Genomic DNA, 25,140 nt, shown 5'->3' on the forward strand with positions numbered 1-25,140 from the left:
ATATTAGATTCTTTAATTCTTTAAAAAACTTTTTAAACATTTGTTTATTTTTGAGAGACAGAGAGAGACTGCGTGAGCAGGGGAGGGGCAGAGAGAGAGGGAGACGCAGAATCTGAAGCAGGCTCCAGGCTCTGAACTAGCTGTCAGCACAGAGCCTGACGTGGGGCTCAAACCCACAAACTGCGAGATCATGACCTGAGCCTAAGTCAGACGCTTAACAGACTGAGCCACCTAGGCGCCCCGTGATTCCTCAATTTTATGCATGACACCACACTCACCATAAGTGCTGTCACAGTACACAATTATTACAATAATATGACTACATATTTTATATAGCACTTTTCATCTCCGTGAGCTATTTATCTTATAACTGAAAGTTTGTACTTAATCCTCTTCTCCTCTTTTGCCCATTCCCCCAATCCCCTCCTCTAGGGCAACCGCCAGTTTGTTCTTTGCATTCTTAAGTCTGTTTCTGGTTGGTTTGGTTGTTCCTGGTTCTGTGCCAGTTTTAAGTTACTGGCAACTTTAGCACATATTAACATTATTTGAGTTTCAACTAACACTGAGAATCTAAAATTCTGTCTTTTACCCATTTAAAGATTGCCAAATTGAAAATTTCAAGTGAATAGTAGAGAATGGGTCAGAACTCTATACATTCTTTAAAAAGTATTTTATCTTATGTTAAGTACGGGATGATGTTTAATGTTTAGGTTAAGAATACATATTGACAGAGTCAATTTATTTTATAATCTTTCATAATCTAAGTAAATTATGCTGAATTTGTGATGAAGAAAACTAGCTAGTCTGTTGTGAAGCTGAATAACAGATGTTTAAGTTTTATTATTCATATTATTGATCATCTTTGAGGATGAAGTTGTTAATGATGTTTAATTTTTGCATGCCATCAGTCATAGAAAATGTTGCTAGTGGTATCGGCTGGGTGCCGCATGCAGCTGGTGATTCACCAGTGGGACGTCCACTCTGCGGGGTCAGCCTGCACATCCATCACCACCAGAGGGGGAACATGGCTCTTTCCTTCCCGCCTTACACAGCTTGTGGGAGTATCTCTCTTTGACAGCAGTTGGACTGGAAACCAGCTGTAGCAAATATCATTCCCACATTTTTAAGGGTGAGGGGAAATGTAGAAAAGGTCAGAATGGTGCTGGACTAACAAGCAGGCACACCGGTTGTCAAGAGTTGAAAGGAGAGACACGAAGAGGCATTTGGATTTTATGATTGATCATCACGTTTAGGAGAGAAGGACAATATTTAAATGCTAACTTACCAAATCGCATGAACATACAAAATCTGAGATGTCATGGTGGAATTCTGAAAACAATGAGGTTGAGGCTACAAGCCAGTTGTTGAAAACTGTGCCTGACATGAAGGTCCTGGTCCTCAGCTCACTCCTGGATTCCATTTCCACACCTCTCAGTTTATAGTGTGGTTTTCCTTTTGAAGAGAAGTTGTGATGAACATGAAAACAGTGCATTCTACACAAGAGAAATGCAGGGAGAGGATTATAATAAAGAATAGGCAAAGGATTATACTTCAGAAGACTTTTGCCAGAAAAAAAAAGTGCATATTAAGAAAACATCAATTGGGGCACCTGGGTCGCTCAGTTCAGCGACAGACTTTGGTTTAGGTTATGATCCCATGGTTCGTGGGTTCAAATCCTGCTTTGGACTCTGTGCTGACAGCTTGGAATCAAAACCTGCTTGGGATTCTGTTTCCTTCTCTCTCTGTCCCTTTCCCACTTGTACTCTATCTCTCTCTCTCTCAAAAATAAACATTAAAAAAAGAAAGAAAATATCAATTATTTCACATCAAACAAACATCATGCAGTCTGTTCCTGCACAGGATCTCAACTCAGTTGTACCTGGGATGACATTGACTCAGAGGGATTCCAGGAAGCTTGCCAGTGGAGGGAGGTTCCTCCGGTACCAGCTGAGGCTCCACCTGGGGGCGGCACCCGCAGAGCAGTAGCCCCAGTGTGGGATCCTAGCATGGCATTGATTGACTGCAGTGTAGCTAAGTTGGTTTCCTTTAGTTTTTTCTCACTTTCTAAACCAGATTGTTAAGATTTCCTCTTGATTCTGGGTCCTGTATTTTCTTCCCTGTAAACTCATTTCTTTTTTTTTCCCCCCAAAATAAACTTAGATTGTATTGCAGTTTCACTTAACTGTATATAAAATGCTGTGTTGTGACAGGTATCAATTATCCATTAGATACTGAATCAATTTTTCTTAAGCACTACTAACTGCTTGCTTTTCTTGAAGCTAGATCATTCTGAAAATTTTCTGTTAGACCTATGAGTGTGAACATACAGTTTCTGTCCTTCTCCACCTGACTTATTTCGTTTAGCATGACACTCTCAAGGTCCATCCACTTTCCTACAAATGGCCATATTTCATTCTTTCTCATTGCCATGTAGTACTCCATTGTGTATATATACCACATCTTCTTGATCCACTCATCAGGTGATGGGCATTTAGGCTTTTTCCATGTTTTGGCTATTGTTGACATTGCTGCTAGGAATATTGGGGTACATGTGCTCCTATGCATCAGCACTTCTGTACCCCTAACTCATTTCTTAATTAAGTTACAAGAGTCTAGGTTTCTGGCTAACAGGAACATTGGCCCCCTGGGGTGGATCTCAGGCCAGAGTCTCTGAGGGCCGCTGGGTTAATCAAAAATGAGTTGTCAGCACCCTTGGGGCTGATGGCAATGCAGATGCAGCTGAATTCAGAGTAAAGGGCATGGCCCTTCATGGTATGTAATGATGAAATGGCTCATTGGTTTAGCACCTATTGATTCTTGGGATGAGAGCCCTTTGAAAGGAAGATCTTAAGGGAGCTGAGACCCTTGTTGTCTGACCAGCCTGAAGGGTGTAGGGTTCCCATTCCAGACTCTTAACTACAAGGAACAAACTGAGTGTTGGTGGAAGGGAGGTAGGAGAAGATGGGTTAAATGGGTTAAACAGGTGATGGCAATTGTGATGAGCACTGGGTGTTTTAATTAAGTGATGAGTCACTAAATTCTATTCCTGAAACCAACATTACACTCTGGGTTAACTGACTAGGATTTAAATAAAAACTTGCAATCAACAAGCAAAAATCAATTACTAAAGTGTTTCTAAACATCAATTTTAACATTCTGTAGTAGATAGGATGACCCCACAAAGAGCTCCATGCAATCCTTGCACTGTATGAATATGTAATACTAAAAGACAAAAGAATTTGTATTTAGAGTTATATGCTTTAAAATTTGGAGATTGTCTTGAATTATCAAATATGGTAGAATCTTATCACATGAGCTCTTAAAAGCAGAGAATTTTCCCCAGCTAGAGGCAGAAGAAATGCAGAAGCAGAGAAATGAGAGATGAGAAGTTACCACTAACTATCATTGTTGTTGTTTTGAAGATGGAGGGATAAAGTGACAAGGAAAGCATGTGACCAAAAATAGCTGAAAGTGGCCAGCAGCCCCTGCTGGCAATCAGCAAGGAAATGGGGACCTCAGTACTACAACCACAGGAATGAGTGAAGTCTAACTACCACCTGCAAAAGCCAGAAGCAAACTCTCCCAGAACCTACAGATAAGATCCCTGGCCATGGACACCTTGACTTTGGCAGTGTGAGTCCAAGGGGCCAGCTGCCTCTTGACAGAATTCTAACTCTATGGAATTGTGAGACAATGTTGTGTGTGTGTGTGTGTGTGTGTGTGTGTGTGTGTGTGTGGTTTTTAAGCTGCTGTGTCTGTGGCAATTTGTTATGGCAGAGTGGAAAACTAATGCACGTTCTTAGTTAAAACGTTTACCTCCATATGCTAAAGTGATTACAGACTACATAGTGACAGCTACTCAGTGAAAGTAAATATTGTTCTGAAAACAAGTTTTCAGTCTTTACAGTATTCAAAAAATAAGTCAGACTTTGCTATAAGTAATCAATGGGGTTATATGGAAATGCTAATATTTTGTGCTTAACATTTTAAAAGTGATAAATGGGGCAATATTTACTCCTTGGTGATTTCTTCCTTTGATGAGTGTGTGAAGTTTTTTCCACTTTAAAAAATTGCCAATCTGGAAACATTGATTTCTTTTAAAATGAATTATTTTTTAGATATTTCTCAATGCTGGGAAAGCACGGGAGAAAAGATCATCTATGATGAAGAGTAAGCACAAAATCTTTTTTATTCTGAGTCATTCATTTTAAGGTTGCCTAAAATAATAAGAGCAAAGGAGCAAAGTTTGCAGTGGCTTCTGTTACATATGTGCTTTGACCTTAAAGATTTTAATACCATGCTTTCTGACATAATAGGAAATTTATAAATATATATCTTATTTTTGTCTCTTTCCTACCATAAATAAACATCACTCTTTTTCCTTGTTAAAGTGCTTAAAATTAAAGAACTAGCATTTAAATGAACTATTTAAAAATAAGTACATTTCTTTTTCTATTTATTTTTTAAGTAGTTTATTGTCAAATTAGTTTCCATACAACACCCAGTGCTCTTCTCCACAAGTGCCCTCCTCCATCACCACCATCTCTTTTCCCTCCTCCCTCTTCAACCCTCAGTTCGTTTTCAGTATTCAATAGTCTCTCAAGTTTTGCGTCTCTCTCTCTCCCCAACTCTCTTTCCCTCTTCCCCTCTCCCTGGTCCTCCATTAGGTTTCTCCTGTTCTCTTGTTAGACCTATGAGTGCAAACATATGGTATCTGTCTTTCTCTGCCTAACTTATTTCTCTTAGCATGACACCTTTGAGGTCCATCCAGTTTCCTACAAACGGCCATATTTCATTCTTTCTCATTGCCATGTAATACTCCATTGTATATATATACCACATCTTCTTGATCCACTCATCACAATTGCACAAAAAACCATAAAATACCTAGGAGTAAACCTAACCAAGGATGTAAAAGACCTACATCATGAAAACTATAGAAAACGTATGAAAGAGATTGAAGAAGACACCAAGAAATGGAAAAACATTCCATGCTCATGGATTGGAAGAATAAACATTGTGAAAATGTCATTACTACCCAAAGCAATCTACACATTCAATGCAATCCCCATCAAAATTGCACCAATATTCTTCTCAAAACTAGAACAAACTATCCTCAAATTCGTATGGAACCACAAAAGACCCCGAATAGCCAAAGTCATATTGAAGAAGAGAACCAAAACAGAAGGCATCACAATCCCAGACTTTAGCCTCTACTACAAAGCTGTCATCATCAAGACAGTATGGTATTGACACAAAAACAGACACATAGACCAATGGAATAGAATAGATAACCCAGAACTGGGCCCACAAAAAGAAGTACATTTCTTACAGGAAAACTCTAAATATCATGAGGGACTTACTGTAACTTTTACTTCTGTCCTCATTAAACACAAAGTACAGAAATATCCTTAATTTTATTCCTCTGAGCTCTAAACATTCATATTTGCTATGATTTTTTATGTTCAGACTTCATTCTTTTTTTGTCCAGAAGAAAAGAGAAACACATGTGTGAGTGCACGCACATGTGCACAAACACATCCTTTTTAAAACAAATTTTTAATGTTTTATTTATTTTTGAGAGAGAGAGACAGCATGAGCAGGGGAGGGTCAGAGAGAGAGGGAGACACAGAATCTGAAGACAGTCTCCAGGCTCTGAGCTAGCTGTCAGCACAGAGCCCGACGTGGGACTCGAACCCACGAACCATAAGATCATGACCTGAGCCGAAGCCGGACCCTCAACCAACTGAGCCACCCAGGCGCTCCATAAACACATACTTAAAAGGACTAAATTATTATGATTTTGAGAAATGGAAAATTTCCTTTGGGCTTCATAAAAGAAAGGTGAAAATTAGATACAGTGTAGCACAGGGGAGAGACCAGAGGCCTCACTACAAGGTTGGGAGTTGCGTTTAAAGTGAGTTGAACCTGATGGATCCTTCAGCCCTATGTTTTAGAAACATTATTGAAATATCTGCCTCATTCTTCAAAAGAAATAGAAATTGTTGTTTGAAAAACAGGTCGAAGTAATTTGGGAAAGCAAGAACATGTTTAGCTTTTTTTTCCCACATTAAGCTACTGCCTGGAGTCCCAGGATTCAGAAAATATTCCTTTAAATTGTGGAAGTTTATTGAAGTTAGGTATATCACTCTTTTAAATATTATATGAGGGTTAAAAAGAATGAAATTTTCTTAGTTTTGTGGTTATTTTGAAAATTCATGCCAAAATTTTAGTCCACAAAATTTATTTAATGTGCTTTCTTTCTTATTTAGTCTCTGATCTTTGCCTTTTCTATATCCCTACTTCTTCTTTTCATATTTAAATAATCTACCTTATAGTTTAATCAGTATTTTGGAGGTAATAAATGTTATGTGTAAGTAGTATGCATGTAACAATAAGTTTATATACAATTTGGAGCATTTGGTAGGTTTTTTATGTTTAGAATATTTGTTATATTCAAGTAAAACAAGTTTCTCTTTCTAAAATCAATAAAAAGTTAAAAAAAAACATGGAAATGCAATGCTTGCATTAAAACCCTTATAAATATAAGAAATGGGTAACAAAAAGAAAAGCATAATTAACATAAACAATACATTATGTACGCTCCAAAACCACTCTATTGAATGACAAAGGGAGAGAAAAAGTTATTTCTTCTCATCACACTGTATTGTTAAAGGCAAGGCTATTAGAAAGACTGAAACCACAGGGGGCATAATGTCAAGTCATGACTTTGTCTAAACCTTAGCATCATTTCTTGAAGGCTGACAGTTATGGGCAGAAGGGGCAGTGCGTGAATGCATTGTCCTCCAGTCATCCTGCAAGAAGGCCAGCTTGGTTTAGGACTCGGATGACTACACCGTCAGACTTTGTTCCTTGTACGGGATCATCATCTTCTCCTGTTTACATCAGATGAGCTTGATACTAGCCCTGCCAGTAAAACACAAATTGTTTTCTTGGATCCAGCTGTTTACAGAGATACTGGGAACCAGTTTCTGAGAAGTTGGAGTTCTGTGTACTGCTTCCCCTTGGTTCTGTGGGAAACAGAATTCAGGGCAGCTGAACTTAAGGGAATAGAAGTCTCAGTTCCTATTTTTATGTTTTCCAGGCAATCTGAAGAGAACTTCCTGGAACATTCACCATGTACAATCCTATCTTCTCCATACTTAATACAGTGTGAGTTTATTTTTTGCTTCTATAAAAATCAGCCAGCAGGGACAGGGGTGTATGAAATTGCTGACATAGTCAACCTGTCATTTTTATTAGTCTGAGTATCTATATCTACCTGGAAAATAAGGGAAAAGATAAATATTTGCACAAGATTTTATATAAACAATGACACAAAGTATAGCACATCACTTCCACCTACATTTCATTGGCTAAAAGTCACTCATAGGCTTTCAGTTAACAGCGAGGAAGGTGTAGCTAGTTTGCTTAGGAAAAGGTACATCACTCAGTGAATAGCAGACTGTCTGTGCCACATGAAAGTAAGACCCATTGCAAAGTGGTTTTATTTCCTTCTCAGATAATTCTCATTTCAAATTGTTTTGTTGAGACATTTCCTTGAAGCTTAAGAGTCTTACTTACCCAACAGAAGTTCCTTAACCTAAGTGTTGGAAAGAAAGTGGTAAATATGAGTGATGATATTACTTGTTGGTAAGAAGTGTTTGCACATATAAAAATTTTATTTGGATATGGTGTCCTTTGAAACTAAAACACTTAACATGAGAGCTTTTTGTGCTCTAAAGATTAGCATTTCCAGTTAAATTAAATGATGTAATGATTTGTATAGTTATCTTCAAAATCAATATTAGTATAAAAAGCAAATACCAGTTGATAGTATGCTGGGCACATATCACCTCAGATTTACTATATATAAGAAATGACACACACACAATTTTATTTTAGAGCCTGAAACTTTTAGAAACACTTTTGTTTGTAAACAATGTGCAGAGTTTTGAAACAATAAAACCATATTGTAATTTTGCATAATGCTGCTCAAGCAATAGCAACAAAAGTGCAATTTAAGGAGGAAAACATAATGAGAAACAATAACATATAAGAAATCAAGAAACAAGTTCATCTTAAATTTATACAGAATGCTTGACAAAAACTATAGTTCATAACCTACCAAATACCTACTTAAGCTTACATTATGATGTTGATTAGTGACCAAAAATTGTACCCCAAACTTGTCACTACTAGAAAGACAGGAATTTTACCTTTGATGAGTAAGATGGATACTTGTAGTTAAAAATAAATTTAAAGAGATATGCACTTTAATATGCTAAAAATAAAAGCATAATAGAGAAAATTTGCTGCTTGAAATCTCTGCTTTAAAAATATTGATAAACTAATATCAAAAGTTTGTAAAATTCAAAATGCTCTGAGAAATGTATTTTAGGGAAAAGGAAAGAAGTGGGGAAAAGGAGAGAACCAGAATCACAGCGTACCTGCAGTCCTCATTTAAAGATTTCTTTCTGGGGGGCGTCTGGTGACTCAGTCAGTTTCGTATCCCAGTTCGGCTCAGGTCATGACCTATCTCATGATTCATGGGTTCGAGCTCCGTGTTGGGCTCTGTGCTGACAGCTCAAAGCCTAGAGCCTACTTCGGATTCTGTGTCTCCCTCTCTCTCTCTGTTCCTTCCCTGCTCAGCACTGTCTCTGTCTCTCTCTGCAAAATAAACAAACATTTTAAAAAATTAAATATTTCTTTTTTTTTTTTTTTTGGAAAAGAAACTTCAACTTTTCCAACATCCCTAGAAGAAGTCTAATGGGGGAGGGAGGGTATCCTTAGCTGACTTTCGTTGTTTGGCAGCATGGGTGGAGTATTATAAATTAGTCGTGCTGTTACAAGCATTTGTCTAACAATGATTCTGCTCTATGCAGTGCGCTGCATTGTTATTTGATGAAGCTTTCCTGCTTCATAACTGTGTACCTGCACTGTATGTAGCTGCATGTACTCAGATGACAAATAATGGCTGTCAAAGAAGTGCCTACTGCTATCCGTTTGACTTGAAAACCAGGATTAATGGGATAATGAGTAGAGTACTCAGAGGTTCATGCCTAAGTGGTGGAGAATAATTAGCACTCAACAAAATGAGGGTCTAGTCTTGCCAAACAAATATTAAAAGTGAGATCCAAAAATACTAAAGTTATTTTAATATTGAATTATTTAATATTTTAATGCCTGAAATATTTTTTTAAAATCATAAATAGTCACAAGAATTTTAAAAATATACAGTTCCCAACAAGGTAAGTGTCATGGTATCTAGCATGCAATAAAAATTATTAAATATGCAAAGAGGTAGGAAAATATAATTCATGGTGAGGAAGAAATCAGACAAATTAAAATTGACCCAGAATAACACAGACATTGAAATTATTGTGAATGATAATAAAAGTTATTATAATAGTATTCCATATGTTACAAAAGTTGTAGGCATATATTTTCAAGCTATAAAAACAAATTGATTCTCTGACTACACTTTTATTCTTATACCAAACCTAGTACCTGAAATCTGTCTTGATGGACAAGAAACATTTTACTCAAATTCCACACTTACAGCACAATGTCAATGTCAGTATTTTTGCACTTCATCTAGAATAATTTAGAATAAGATATGTGCAGAATATGATACACATATAATTGCACCTTGATCCTCTACTTATCTAATGAGTTTGATTTTATTATCTAATTCCTCATACAAATTTAAAATAGAACATTTCACAACTTAATAAATGTGAACAGTAAATGTTTGCATAAAATGAAATTATTATTGACATCATACCAAATTATTACTTCTGTGTCCTATGTTATTTTCCCCATATTACATTTTATTGATTGCTCGTCAAATATTTTCAATTTTCAGAAGGTTTCCTTTGACCCTTACTTTGCCATATATATGGCTGAAGATAAATGTCCTCTTATAAAAGGCTTTGTTAAAATGTTTTTTAAAATTTATTTTTAAGAGAGACAGAGACAGAGCATGAGCAGGGGAGGGGCTGAGAGAGATGGAAACACAGAATCTGAAACAGGCTCCAGGTTCTGAGCTGTCAGCACAGAGTCCAATGAGGGCTTGAATGTGAACCATGAAATCATAACCTGAGCCAAAGTCAGCCACTTAACTGGCTAAGCCTCCCAGGTGCCCCTAAATGGTCCTCTTCTAAATGTGAGGTTCATTACTGCAGTGAGGGGGAAAACTTGTCTGTCCGTGTTAACCTCTAGAGATGGTTGCCTGATGAATACTCCAACTCTGCTCATTATGCTGTTATACACTGAGTATTCAGAAAACAACTTTAAAATATTTTCTGTTTCCAAGAACACATAGAGCTTCCCAAAATAGCTCATATTTGAATTAACAACCAATCCAAATAAATCTTTGAGATAGCTGAAATACTCTTAATTTTTTTCTTTTTAGTTTGAAAGTTCTAAAGTTCAAAAAATGTAATGATTTTTTTATTTTTAAATTTCACAGCTCTTTATGGTATTAGATCAGTTTTGCTGATCCTTAAGAAAATCAGTGACTGTCAGTGAATCATACTATTTCTTCTCTGTGAGGCTTAGTAATGGATGCTCCGGAAGATGAGGTAATTCACATAGTTTTCAGACTGTGCATTGCTAATATCTGGGAGAACCTGTTACAGATTCAGATGTCTCAGTCTCCCAGCAGTCCTACTAACACATCATCCCTGACTTGGAGTCCAGAATCAGTAATTTTAACCAACTTCTTAGGCAATTCTAAATTATTCAGACTTTATCACTTGCCTTGAGTTTTAGAATTTCACTTCTAGAACTCAGTTTGCATATATGTCAAGTAAAATGTAAATTAATTGTGTTTAAAGAGTGTCTCTAGATTTTGAATGTAAACACTAGAGTCTTCTAGTGTAAACACTAAAAATAAATTTCCTAAAGTTTAACATACTTTTTCTGCTTAATACTGAGTTCTGTTTGAGTATTATGCTAAGCAAAGTAGGTCAGACAAAGAAAGACAAATATCACCTGATTTCACTCATATGCAGAACTTTAAAAACAAAACAGATGATCATGGTGGGAGATGAAAAAGAAGCAAACCATAAAACGGGCCAGTAACTGTAGTGAACAAACAGGTTTGCTGAAGAGGAGGTGAAATAAATGGGAGATGGGTATTAAGGAGTGCACTTGTGGGCACCTGGGTGGCTTAGTTGGTTAAGCATCTACACTTCAGGTCATGATCTCACTGTTTGTGAGTTCAAGCCTGTATCGGGCTCTGTGCTGACAGCTTGGAACCTGGAGCCTGCTCCCTCTTCTGCTCCCTTCTGTGTCTCCCTCTCTCTCTGCCCCTCCCCTGCTCGTGATCTATCTCTCTGTCTTTCAAAAATAAATGCATGTTAAAAATATAAATAAAAATATGTGGGATAGAATTAAAAAAACAAATAAAAATAAATAGCAGCTAAATATAAGCTTTAGAAATCTTTCAGGAAAGTAAAAATGCATATGATTACAATACCTCTTCAGTATGCACTACATTATTAATAATATTGTTGCAACTTAGATAACTTATAAGAATACATAACAATAAAATATTGATAAATAATGCTCTCAGATAGTACTTTACATTGAGAGTGTTTCATAATGGAATTAATAATCAAGTTGTTTCTCTCCAAAAATAAAGAGGAATCAGGGTGCCTGGGTGGCTCTGTCAGTTGAGTGTTGACTTCAGCTCAGATCATGATCTCATGGTTTGTGGGTTCAAACCCTGCTTTGGACTCTGCTGACAGCTCAGAGCCTGGAGCCTGCTTCAGATTCTGTCTTCCTCTCCCTGCCCCTCACCTACTTCCTTTCACTCTCTCTCATAGAAATAAATAAACATTAAAAAATGAATTAAAAATAAAGAGGAATCATGTACTATAAGAAATAAACCTGATGAAACATTTGATGAAGCCACTCTGTGAACAGGATAGAAGGAAGAACACACAGGACCAGCTCCTAGGGGGGCGACAGGGGGATTGAGGGGAGAGTAAGAGATGGAGGAGAAGTCATGAAAATGCCAGTGGAATATTTACAGTCAAGCAAGCTATATGGTAAAATGAAAGAAAATACTTGAGAATATTTGGGTTTGATGTTGAGAAAATCTTTCTTATGGACACTGTTATGCAATGTAAAATTGCTGGCAATATTTTCAGAATAATGTATTTGCTGTTGTTAATGCAAAGTTGAAGGGAGATAAGAGTGTTGTCATATTATTGCTGACTTAACGGCATTAATAACTTTATGTAAGTTATTTTCATGGCTCATTCCTTTGTATCCAAACATGAATAGAGATAACAAGCAAAATAGATCTCTCTTCTGTCTGGGGTGTATGTGTATATCTGTGAAAATATGAGTAAAGAATGTTTTATTTTACTTAATAAATTCACTATAACAAAAAAGTTATAGTTGAAACTAACATGAAAGTATAACCAGTGACTTGACACTCTGTCATAGTGAGCAACAAAATAATAGTAGTGGTGACAGTGTTACCTAATGTTCAGGGCATTTCATAGTCTTTATCCCCTGTGATTTGTCTAACACAGCTATTCTGTTTCAAACTTTCTTTTTTAAATCCACCACACATTGATTCCTTTACCTTATCTTATCATCTAGTTCTTAGCATAAATGCCAGTTTTCTCCAGGCAGTATTAGTATTTTCCTTTTACATAATTCTGATAATAAACCATGCAGTTTCCCTGTAATCACACTCTATCTCAGTGCCTAATGTCCCCAATTAGACTCTTAACTCTTGCAAAATAATGAGTCTTCCAGACTGTTCACTATTATGTAGTGAGTTCCTAGCACAGTGCCTGACCGAGATCTAGTTGCTAACCACCTCTTGGAGAGAAGCTTCCATATACATATACATCAGCTCACTAATGCAAAAATGACCTATACCATTGCATAACAAAAACACTTAGTTAACAAGTATTTTGGTCATTTACTTGCATGTTTTAGAATAATACTGTCTGGGTTTGGATCCTAGATCCATGGTATATACCATTTAGTTTCAGCAATTTATTTATTTTACTTGTTTCATTTTCATCGTCTGTAAAATGGTATAATTATATTATCAACATCATAAGGATATGTTAAAGATTAAATGAGATAATACATGGCAATCATTTAGAAAAACAGTCTGGTATACACACAAAAATGGTAAATATTATGATTATCTACTAACCAATTATTTTAAAAAGTCTTAAAATTACAGTGCTATTTTTTTCTGGAGCACAAATTTAAATAAAGGAAATAGAGATACATGAACACAAATCTAATATAAGCAGTACTACAGTAGTAAATAAAAGACATAAATAACATCCTATGTAAAATTAAAACAAGAGGCATTCAAGAAGATTCTTTGGACATGGCAGAGTTTGCACATTTTCAAAAAGGATATACATGACAATTTTATATGTGGATTATACCTCAATAAACCTGAAATTGGAAGAAATAAAAAAGAAATACACAAAATGTCTTACATAGTTGCAGAAATGGGATAGTAAGTAAAGTGGCATGCTTAAATTATGACCAGTACCCCCAAAAGCCCATGTACTTACACATGGGAGGCTGAGCCCACCCATGGTGAACTGGGCACAGGGTGGAATGGTGTAGACCTTTCTGCAGTTTCATCTGGATAGTTAAGAGCAAGCTGTAGGAGATTTAAGATGATAGGCTGACGAATGAAACTTTCATCCTAGATTTCCTGGTAGTTCTATAACATTTTGACCAAGCAAATAGCATATTCAGTTACCTATCTGTAATTCATAAATATTACAATAGAAAAAGTCAGTAAGAAAAAACATTCATTAAAATGAAGTTTGATGTATTTTTTATTCTAAGTAACTTTTGTTATCCTTTACACTCTTAATATAGATCGGAATCAGTTTATTTGGTCAGAGAGATAGCAGAAGAATGCAATCTAGAAAAAAGCAGTTCAATTTGGATAAGAAATGTGAAGGTTTAAGCATTATCATTATTTAATAATAACATTTTTGACTTGCAGAAGTTTGCCCTTCTTTCCAAAAGAGCATGGACTGGAAATTTTAGCAAAATCTTGATGGACTAGATTATAAAATTGAAAACTCAACATAGAGAGTAGAGAAGGAAAGCAGATGTGATATAAAAAGAACTTTATTACAGGGTGCCTGGGTGGTTCAGTCAGTTAAGTGTGGGACTTCAGCTCAGGTCATGATCTTGCAGTTCATGAGTTCAAGCCCCATGTCAGACTCTGTGCTGACAGCTCAGAGCCTGGAGCCTGCTTCAGATTCTGTCTCCCTCTTTCTCTCTGCTTCTCCCCTGCTCTTGCTCTGTTGCTCTCTCAAAAATAAATAAACATTAAAGAGAGAATAATTTTACTACTATGAGGGAAATGAGCTCATTAATCCACAAGACTTGGAGATGATGAGACCAATGGTAAGATGCTGCCTGTGTTCCTGAGAAGTTACCCAATTATCTAGATATTTGAATAACAGGTGGGTGCAAGTCTATAGAGTCAGAATTTGAAAGCTGGTGGGCCATGTGTTCTACTCTGACACACAAATGCTTCTGTAATCCCAGGCTGGTAAGTGGTGTTGAAGGCCTACACACTCCTGTGGCCTTCAGAGGCAGGTAGAGAAATGTTTGAGAGGCCAGTGTGCAGGAAGATGTTTGGATTTCAAATGCACAGAGCACAGATTAAGAGGTCTTCATGACTCTAGCCTGTGGCTTTGCCGAGGACATCAGTGTTGGGATTCTGCTTCACAACTAACAGCCAGGTGGAATAAGCATCCTCAGTATAGAGTCTGGTAAAAACCTGACATGAGCTAAAACAGAAAGGTTTAAAGAATTCTTCAGCGTCCAGATGCAACCCAAGCAAAACTGAAGGACACAAGTATTTTCCAAAGAGAATGGCATCTAAAAGCAGAAGAAACTGAGACTGGTTGAAGTAAATTTTTATTAGTTTTGCATATTTTGCTTGGGAAAATTGGGGTTCAAGTATAAGTCTGTCATTATTATTCATATATATGAACATTTATTTATTTATTTTTATAATTTGAAATTTTTTTCAGCTTTATGAGATATAATTTATATGTAACTTTGTGTAAGTTTGAGGCTTAGGAAGTGTTTATTTGATACACTTACATACTGCATAAATGATTACCATCAACAGTTAACTAACCCCTGCATCGTGACACATATTTACCATTTCTCGTCAGTGGTAAAAACTTTAAGATCCATTTTAACCAACTTTCAAATATATAATATAGTATCATTAACCATAATCACTATACTGTTACATTAGAGCTCTAGTATTTATTCATCTTATAACTGGATGTTTGTACTCTGTGACCAACATCTTCCCTTCTCCCTCACCCTTGATCCCTGGACATCACCATGTTCTCTTATAGATATTTAAGGGAAGTTTTATTTGAATGCAGATGAGTTGTAAGGTATAAATTATAAGCCTATAATATAAGATTATAATGATCATCTCTAGACTACATTGATCATATTTAGTAGTGGGGAATAAAGAAAATCTCAGCAGATGCTGGAAAACAGCTCCCCACTCTTATCCTGGCAGTCTCATTAGAAATTTCTCATTCTACAAACTAGTGAGGAAGTTGCCCTGGAAAGCTCTGGAAAGCTAGTAGGGAAGGATCAGAAGGAGAATACATATAGGTCCCCTTGGTTTTCATGGGAGATCAGAAGACCAGAGTGTTCTATATACAATATTACACCATTATGGAGGATGCAGCCATTTTTTACATTAATAAGAAAAGATTTTTAGAAAAAATATTTTTTTAAGTTTTTACTTAACTTCCAGTTAGTTAACATAGAGTGTAATATTACTTTTGGGTGTACAATACAGTGGGTCAACACTTCCACATCCTTGCTTTTAGAATTAACCCAAACTAACTTTCAGTTTTTTTACAGGGAATAATATCCTGTTGTTTGCTGGTTTATTTTTTTAAATTCTTTTTAAATGTTTTTTATTTATTTTTGAGAGACAGAGAGAGACAGCATGAGCAGTGGAGAGTCAGAGAGAGAGGGAGACACAGAATCCGAAGCAGGCTCCAGGCTCTGAGCTAGCTGTCAGCACAGAGCCTGATGCAGGGCTCGAACCCACGAACCATGAGATCATGACCTGAGCCCAAGCCGGATGCTTAACTGACTGAGCCACCCAGGCGCCCCTGCTGGTTTGTTTAAATTAAGGTTTATTTTTTAGGTTTTTTTTAAATATAAGTTTTAGTTTAAATTCCAAACAGTTTACAGACAGTGTGGTACACTTTAAGGTGTACAATTTAGTGATTCAACATTTTCATACATTACCCTGTGTTCATCACAAGTGCACTCCTTAATCCCCATCAGCTATTTCACCCATCCACCTACCCACCTCCCTTCTGGTATCCCTCAGTTTATTTTCTATAATTAAGGGTCTGTTTCTTGATTTGCCCCTCTCTCTTTTTTTCCCTATGATCATTTGTTTTGTTTCTTAAATTCCACATATGAGTGAAATCATATAGTATGTGTCTTTCTCTGACTGACTTCTTTTGCTTATCGCAATAACTCTCTAGCTCTATCCATGTCATTACAAATGACAAGATTTCATTCATTTTACAACTAATATTCTCATATATATACACACATTATATAATATACATTATATAATATTCCATTATAGTAGTATATATATCATGTACTTTATCGATTCATCTGTAGGTGGACAAGGACATTTGGGCTTTTCCCATAATTTGGCTATTGTTGATAACACTGCTATAAACACTGAGCACATGTATCCCTTCAAATTAGTATTTTTGTATTCTTTAGGTAAATACCCAGCCAAAGACTGAATAGCCAAAGCAACCTTGAAAAAGAAGAGCAAAGCTGGATGCATAATATTTCCAATTTCAGGTTATATTACAACACTGTAGTGATAAAAACAGGGTGGTACTGCACAAAAATAGACACATAGATTAATGGAACATAATAGAAAACTTCAAATTGAACTCAAACTATATGGTCAATTGATATTCCACAAAGCAGGAAAGAATGCCTTGGAGGAATAGGCATAGGAAAAAGGTAGGAGGAAAAAGTCAGTCTCTTCAACTGGACAGCAACAGGTAGAAGAATGAAACTGGACCACTTTCTTACACCACACATGAAAATAAATTCAAAATGGATGAAAGACCTAAATGTGAGACAGGAAGTCATAAAATCCTAGTGGAGAACACAGGCAATAACTTCCTTGATATCAGATGTAGCAATTTCTTACTAGACATGTCTCCCATGGCAAGGAAAGCAAAAGCAAAAATAAACTACAGGGATTTCATAAAACTAAAAAGCTTCTGCACAGTGAAGGAAAAAACATCAACAAAACTAAAAGGCAACCTATGGAGTGGGAGAAGATATTTCCAAATGACCTATCTGATATAGGGTTAGTATCCAAAATACATAAGTAACTTATAAAACTATAAAACACCCCAAAATTGAATCAATTTAAGTGAATCCATTTAAAAATGGTCAGATGACATGAACAGACATTTTCCAAAGAAGACTTATAGATGGGCTATAGACACATGAAAAACTGCTCAACAACACTGATCACCAGGAAAATACAAATCAAAACTACAAAGAGGTATTACCTTACACTTATCAGAATGACTAAAATTAATAATGCAAGAAACAATAGGTATTGGCAAAGATGTGGAGAAAAGGGACCCCTTTTGCTCTGTTGGTGGGAATACCAACTGGTGTAGTCACTCTGGAAAACAGTATGGAGTTTCCTCAAACAGTTAAAAGTAGAACTACTCTAAGATCCAGCAACGGGATCATACTTGTGTATTTACCCAGAGAATAGTATCTTTTTTGTGTTCCTGTGTGCCTGTGTGTTCATCATATCTCATTTATCTTTCATTGGGTAATTGTCACCCATGCTCATAATGTTTGTCTCTGAGCATCACGACAAGATTTTCTCAGAAGTCATTATCAGTGCTGTATCTAACAAAATTTTCTAATAACTTTTTATTTTAATTCTATAACCTAAAATGTTACCTATACCAAAACATCTACATTACTCAAGACAGTAGCATTTACACAGCTTGTATTCTAATAGCACTGTATTCTTTTGTGTTAGAACTATATAGATAATGTAAAAATATTAATCTTTTCCTATGTGATGGGCCTGTCTTAATGGTCTAAATTGCCATAAACCAGACCTCATCCTTCTCAAAACATGCAAATTCACTTAACTACCTATATCAAATAATTATATTTAGAAAATCCTATAACATTAAATCTAAATTTAAATACAAAAGTATATGCTTGTGTTCTCATGTGCATTTGTATTTGGAATAGGCTCTACAGACCACAGAAATTATATTAATGTAATGAAAAGTATATTGAATGTTGGTAAAACTTTAACATTCTTAATAATCAGTAGAAAAATGCAACTCCACTGTGGAAAAATAAGATATGTAAATAAAAATGTAATTCAGTAAAGAATAAAGTGTTGTTAAGCAAATGCAAAAACTCAGTTCAGTTCGCCTAGCAAATTACTGACAATATCTTAATAGAATGCAGATTCTCTGTCTTTCTGTTCAAATTTTCTCAAATTATATATTTTTTATCATTTCTATAATTATTCTATCTGATTCTGGTGAGAAGTAATAAACTCAGTACCAAGAAATGTTGATATAAGATTTTTAATTTATTTTTACTCTTTTAGAAAATTATTTTAGGGGCACCTGGGTGGCTCAGTGGATTAAACGTTTGACTCTTGATTTTGGTTCAGGTCATGATCCCAAGGTTTTGAGCTCAAGCCTGTGTTTGGCTCTGTGCTGGGCATGGAGACAGCTTAATATTCTCTCTCTCTCTCTCTCTCTCTCTCTCTCTCTCTCTCTCTCTCTCTCCCTCTGCTCTTCTTTGCTCATGCATGTGTGCTCAGTCTCTCTCTCTCTAAAAAAAGAAAAGAAAATTATTTTTAATGTTTATTTATTTTTGAGAGCGAGAGAGTGAGAGAGCGTGAACAAGGAAGAGCAGAGAGAGGGAGACACAGAATCCGAAACAGGCTCCAGGCTCTGAGCTGTCTGCACAGAGCTCGACGCAGGGCTTGGACCCAAGAATCGTGAGATCGTGACCTGAGCTGAATTTCAACGCTTAACTGACTGAACCACCCAGGTGCCCCTATTAAGCAAAGGAATATTTGCCAACTCTTAGCCTGACACAGGGGGCTCGAACTCACAAACCCTAATATCGTGATCTGAGCCAAAGTCAGATGCCCAACCAACTAAGCCACCTAGGCACCCCAAATGGGTCAGTTATTTTAAAATATTAGTTTGACTATAATATATTCAGGGACTCAAAATATGATTGATACACAGGTTTTCAGAAAATGACACAAATAATCATCTATCAAAGTTGACTCATTATTTTGAGTCTATTTTTAAAAAATTTTGAATAGTTTATTGTCAAATTGTTTTCCATACAACACCCAGTGCTCTTCCCCACAAGCGCCCTCCTCCATCACCACCACCTCTTTTCCCCCTCTCCCTCCCACTTCAACCCTCTGTTCCTTTTCAGCATTCAGTAGTCTCTCAGGTTTTGCGTCCCTCTCTCTCCCCAACTCTCTTTCCCTCTTCCCCTCCCCCTGGTCCTCCATTAGGTTTCTCCTGTTCTCCTGTTAGACCTATGAGTGCAAACACATGGTATCTCTTTAGGTACTTAACATCCCAGAATAACTTTTAAAAAAATTATTCTAGCATACATTTTTCAAAGGAACCTTTACATTATCTTTATATTAACATGCTTATTAGTATAATACTTATCATATACATATTTTATAATTAATAAGTACCCTGAGTATCTAAATATTTCTTGAGTATTCTTTCCATCACAGTAAACTCATTTCTAATATTAGCTAGCCATTATCTTTAAACAGTGTTTCTAGTCACATAATTATCCATATATCCACACAGAGCTAGACAGCTGTACAGTTCAGAAAAAAAATAGTGCAGAGTGGGCACAATGTTTTGCACAAGACCAGTAATATACGATATAATGAGAATTCCTATATATCCTAGAAAAAAGTTAACATTTAAAATTTTAATTTACTGAAATAGGATTGAATTTAAGGGAGCATTTGAATCTTGAGCTTAGAAAACTATTGATAAGTAAGTAATAATGTATTAAAAAGTCATGTTTTGGGCGCCTGGATGGCTCAGTTAAGTGCCTGAATTCACTTTGACTCAGGACATGATCTCACGGTTTGTGAGTTGGAGCCCCACACAGGCCTCTCTGCTGTCAGTGCAGAGCCCGCCTCGGATCCTCTGTCCGCCTCTCTCTGCCCCACCCCTGCTCGTGCACACTTTTTTTTCTCAAAAACAAATAAACATTTTTTAAAAAGTCATGTTCACTGAAATTTAGCAATGAGAGCCAAACGTGTGAGAGGAAATGTAGAAGAGAATTTAGTTTCCCTTAATGCAAGCTCCTGGCCTGTGAGTACCTCCTTGCACTACTTCACTTGAAACTCCATTTTTAAAAAGTTTTTTATGTTTATTTTTTACTTTTGAGAGAGAGAGACAGAGTGCAAGCGGGGGAGCGGCAGAGGGAGAGGGAGACACAGAATGTGAAGCAGGCTCCAGGGTCTGAGCTGTCAGCACAGAGCCCAGCGTGGGGTCCAAACCTACAGACTGAGATCCTGACCTGAGCCGAAGTCCGAAGTCCGACGCTTAACCAACTAAGCCACCCAGATTTCCCAGCATTCTAACATAAAAATAGATGTAGAAAAGAAGTAAATTATGTTGGTATGAAGAATAAGATATGAGCATATGACGTGAGGTAGAACAATTATGGAAATGATAAAAAGTCCCTCACCGTTCTGTAGGATGAATTTAAAAGCACATTATCATTCTTACCTCATTAAAATAGGATGGAGAAAATACTTTTATTAGAACATTTAAAATCATCGGCTGCTAATTTTCACAAAACATTGACTAGAAAAGGTCATATAGGGTAACACTTCTAATTTTCTATGCCTTGAAATAAGACAAAAACTTTTATCAAATCAAAAGGATTCTGTTTTGACCTAAACCTAGACTCCAACCAATTTCCCATGACAAAATCCCCCATATACATTGTTGGTACCTATATTTACTGGGATTTGAGATATGGCAGCAGACAGTATAATGTCCCTGGGGGTGCATTGTAGGTCCAGTATTGCCACATATAAGCTGTGTGAACTTCAGCAAACTATATGGACTCTCAGCTCCTCTCGTGCTTTATCAAAACTAGTACTATGTCCACCTTCTTGGGTTCCTGTGAAGATGGGATAAGATAGTATGTGTGAAGTTTAATTTCATAATATTTTCATTTCCTCACCTTTCAACAATGATACTTACCTCATAGAGTGTCACAAAGATTCCTAAATAATTTATTGTAGGTTTAATTATTACATCAACTGGATTTTACTGCATGCTTACTCTGGTCTAGACAATGTTCAATGTTTATACATTATGCAATTTAACCTTCGCAACAACTCTATGAGATCAATACCATAATTTCAATTAGAGTTTACATCTCAGGAAGTATCTTCAGGATTTATATTCTAAATGAGAGTACACACACAAAATAATGTAAATAAATATAATAAAATAAAATAAAGCAAAATAAGTAAAATAAAATGAAATAAATAAAATAAAATAAATTAGAGCACACAATCAGGGAAAAATTACATCATTCTTGTAGTCCTCTAATCCTAAACCAGGAACATTTTTATTGTTTTCTTCTTCCCTACCTCCCTTCTCCTCTTCCTTCTTTCCTTTTCTTTCTACTTTTCTCATTTATTTCATCTAAATCAGGAGTACTAGAGTATTACAATATTGTGATAAATGAACAAGATCAAATGCATTTGAAACATGATAAATATTGCAGTAGTACTAAAAGCACCAACCAAACAAACACTCAGGGACACATTATTAAATCCTGAGTTGTAATTCATGAATGATAGCCTTTTCAAAGTTTTATGTCCTCTTCAGAGATCCAAATCTATGCAGCACTTTGTAAGCTCACTAAATTAAATACATTTAAAAAAAAGTCTTGTGAAGCGGCAACCTGGAAATTAGCTTTAATTACAACTTTCACATAAAAATTATTTTTCCCTTTGGGGATTGAAAATGATAATGCCAATCCTGAAATAAATATCACTGCTCAGCTTTTCCAGCTGCGACTGAGAACCTAGGTCTTACTCCGTTTTACAATGTAAAAAATTTGGGATTTTTAAAATACTGTCATTTATTTTTTAATGTGGGAAGTTCTGCACCTGCAAGGACTATTAAACAAATTCTACAAGACAAAGCCAGGTCAGATGGGGAGGGTTGCTGCCTTATATGTGAGAGTCTGCCAGATTCTGCCTCAAAGGACATTTCCATATAGGACTGGACCATTTATCCAGAATCAGCATATGGCAAGGTGCAAGGTGATTACAATTCATTCAAGGTGCCAAACTCAAAGTAATAATGAAGCAACACCAAGAAAGTTCTAGAAAATCTTTTACTATAAGTAACAGTGGGGAAGGGAAGGAAAGACAGTGGTACTTAATTTGGGATCCATGGTTCTATGTGGGCCCCATACATGATCTTAAAGCTTCCATGAGCCCCCAAATTTAGAAGAAATTTTGTGTGGATGTGTATATACACATTTAGGGAAACTTTTTTCCGAGAAATATGTGATCATATATTTTTTAATGAAATACTGGTGGTTCAGAAACACATTTTTCTTAGACTGTATAGGTTCGATATTCAGGAAATTATATTATAATTTTAAATTTCTGAGAAGACCCAGATACTGTGTATGTGACACACACACACACACACACACACACACACACACACACACACCGTAATAGTACAAAAATAAAAAGTATGAATCTGTGGCAATTAGTGAAATTTGTGTTCAACATACTGGGGCAGATGGAGAAGGCTGAAATAATATGTACAAATTGGCCTAAAGAAGATAGACCCCTGCTGAAGGTTGGCAGAAAGCTGTAGCTAGGCAAACCGTCCAGTCTTGGTCAGGCTGGGGGTGCCCTAAATTTACAGCCAATAATTTGAAATGAATACTTATTACAGTATTTCTTAGACATCAGTATAGGTGAGATTAACCAAGAATGTTTCAAAGATGGGAATATCTTTGTGTGTCTCCAATTGCGGCAAACGGACAGAACTATTGGACTTCTGCCTGAAAGCTCCTTTCAACTTTCCACAGCAAATACATTAAAGAATCTTGAATTGAGAAGTGATTAATGCTGACTTATTTCCTAATAATGAGGATTAATGCTGAACTATTTCCTTCCTCAATACATCTTTGTCCATTTTTCAGCCCCAAGATTTGGGAGAAGATTATCCGATTTATCTGGGATGAGTTACACACATTCGGAGAGAAAAAGGAACAAATGTGATCAATGGAATGCAAATAAAAAGGAGATACTTAGGATGCATTTAAATGTTGCAAATAACTTATTGGCATCTACAAAGGTAGATCAGATTATGTAATCAAATAACACTTATTGATATGGGCACATTATGAAGTTTCTCTTCATCATGATATACAATAAGTCTACCTCCCAAAAAATAAATAAAAGAAAGGAAATACTATAATCGACAATCTAATTTTTCTTGTTGAATTAGACATGGAGATACGTCACCTAGATCACTGTTCGAAGGACCTTTTTTTATGTCACAGAAAATTGTGGTCAAAAGTGATCCATATGCACAAGACTTCAATAAACTTGGGTTTAAAAAATTCAGAAAAATGGCTGAAACGTGTCAGAAGGTATAATAAACCAATAAATAAAAATAATACATATCTCTCAGGATATATTTACATAAATTCATGGACCTTACCCACATAGTCACTCAATAAATATTTAGTGAAAGAATAAACACCATTAAAAAAAGAAGAGAACAAAAACAGTTAAAAATAAGTGTAACTGATCAATGTAAAAGAAGGAAAAAACTTGGCACAGTATCTGGCAATCTAACTGTCAGATAAAGGTAGCCACTTTTTTCCCCACATCACTTAACATGAGCCCAAATTCTATAATAAACCCCTTCTTACTCTCTTTTATTTAGATAACTTACAGTTTCCCATACAATGTGATCTCTGTTGCTCTAAGTAATATGCTATTATTATTATTTCTGCAAGTATGTTTCTGGTTGTCTTTAATGAGTGAAAATACACTGTTATGTCTTAGGGCTTACAAGTTTTCCTTTCAGTATCAAAGATATGTGATTTTGTAAATCCTTCCTTGAACACTCAAACCACATTCCTATATTCAACATAACAAAAATCACACTATATTTTACATTTGAATGTCTACCTGTCCACTGGACTAAATCTATTTGAACAAAGCCAGGGTCTTTTTATTCTTTCATCCTCAGAAACTACCTGGAAAGTGCAATCACTCTTACATGATTTGAAAATTAATGAATATCCTTGAATTACCTCTCAAGATTTCCATTTTGAATCACTGAACGTTATGTGCTAGAGAAAAGTGTGGTAACAAAAAATTTCCTTAAAGAGCAATGCCAGAATACAGCAAAGATACTTGCTCTTATTCATTCATTTTCCTGTAAGCATAGTCTGTTGCGAGTACATTTCCTATGTTAAAATGTGTGTTCCTAGAGAAGATAATACTCAATTTTAAATGTATTATTAATCCATATGAAAATGGCAACTTTTTATGGTGTGTGTGGAGAAAGACAGACAGAGAGAGAGAGGGAGAATGAGCTACAGAGCACGAGACCGAGAAAGAGAGAAAGAGAGGGAGAAAGAGAGAGGAATAGATAGGAAGACACTGAGACTGGATCAAGAGCTCAATAAAATAGAGACTAAGTGACTAGGAGACTGGAAAATGATACCAGAGGGGGAAGGTTTTAATCCCATATACAGATCACATGGGGGTTTGAACAAAGGTCATGGATGGGGGAGTTAGGAGATAAACACTGCAGTAAATGGATATTCTTGGGAAAGAGAAAAATTTCTGCTAAGGAATGTTGGGTGAATTCTGTAAAGACCATGAAGATGCATGGTATTGTCTTTTGGTTACCACAGAATGGATCTTCAGAGTACAAGAGGATGGACTAGGATAAATCA

Source organism: Suricata suricatta, chromosome 1 (genome assembly GCF_006229205.1).
Source record: "Suricata suricatta isolate VVHF042 chromosome 1, meerkat_22Aug2017_6uvM2_HiC, whole genome shotgun sequence".
In the NCBI taxonomy this organism is placed as follows: Eukaryota; Metazoa; Chordata; class Mammalia; order Carnivora; family Herpestidae; genus Suricata; species Suricata suricatta.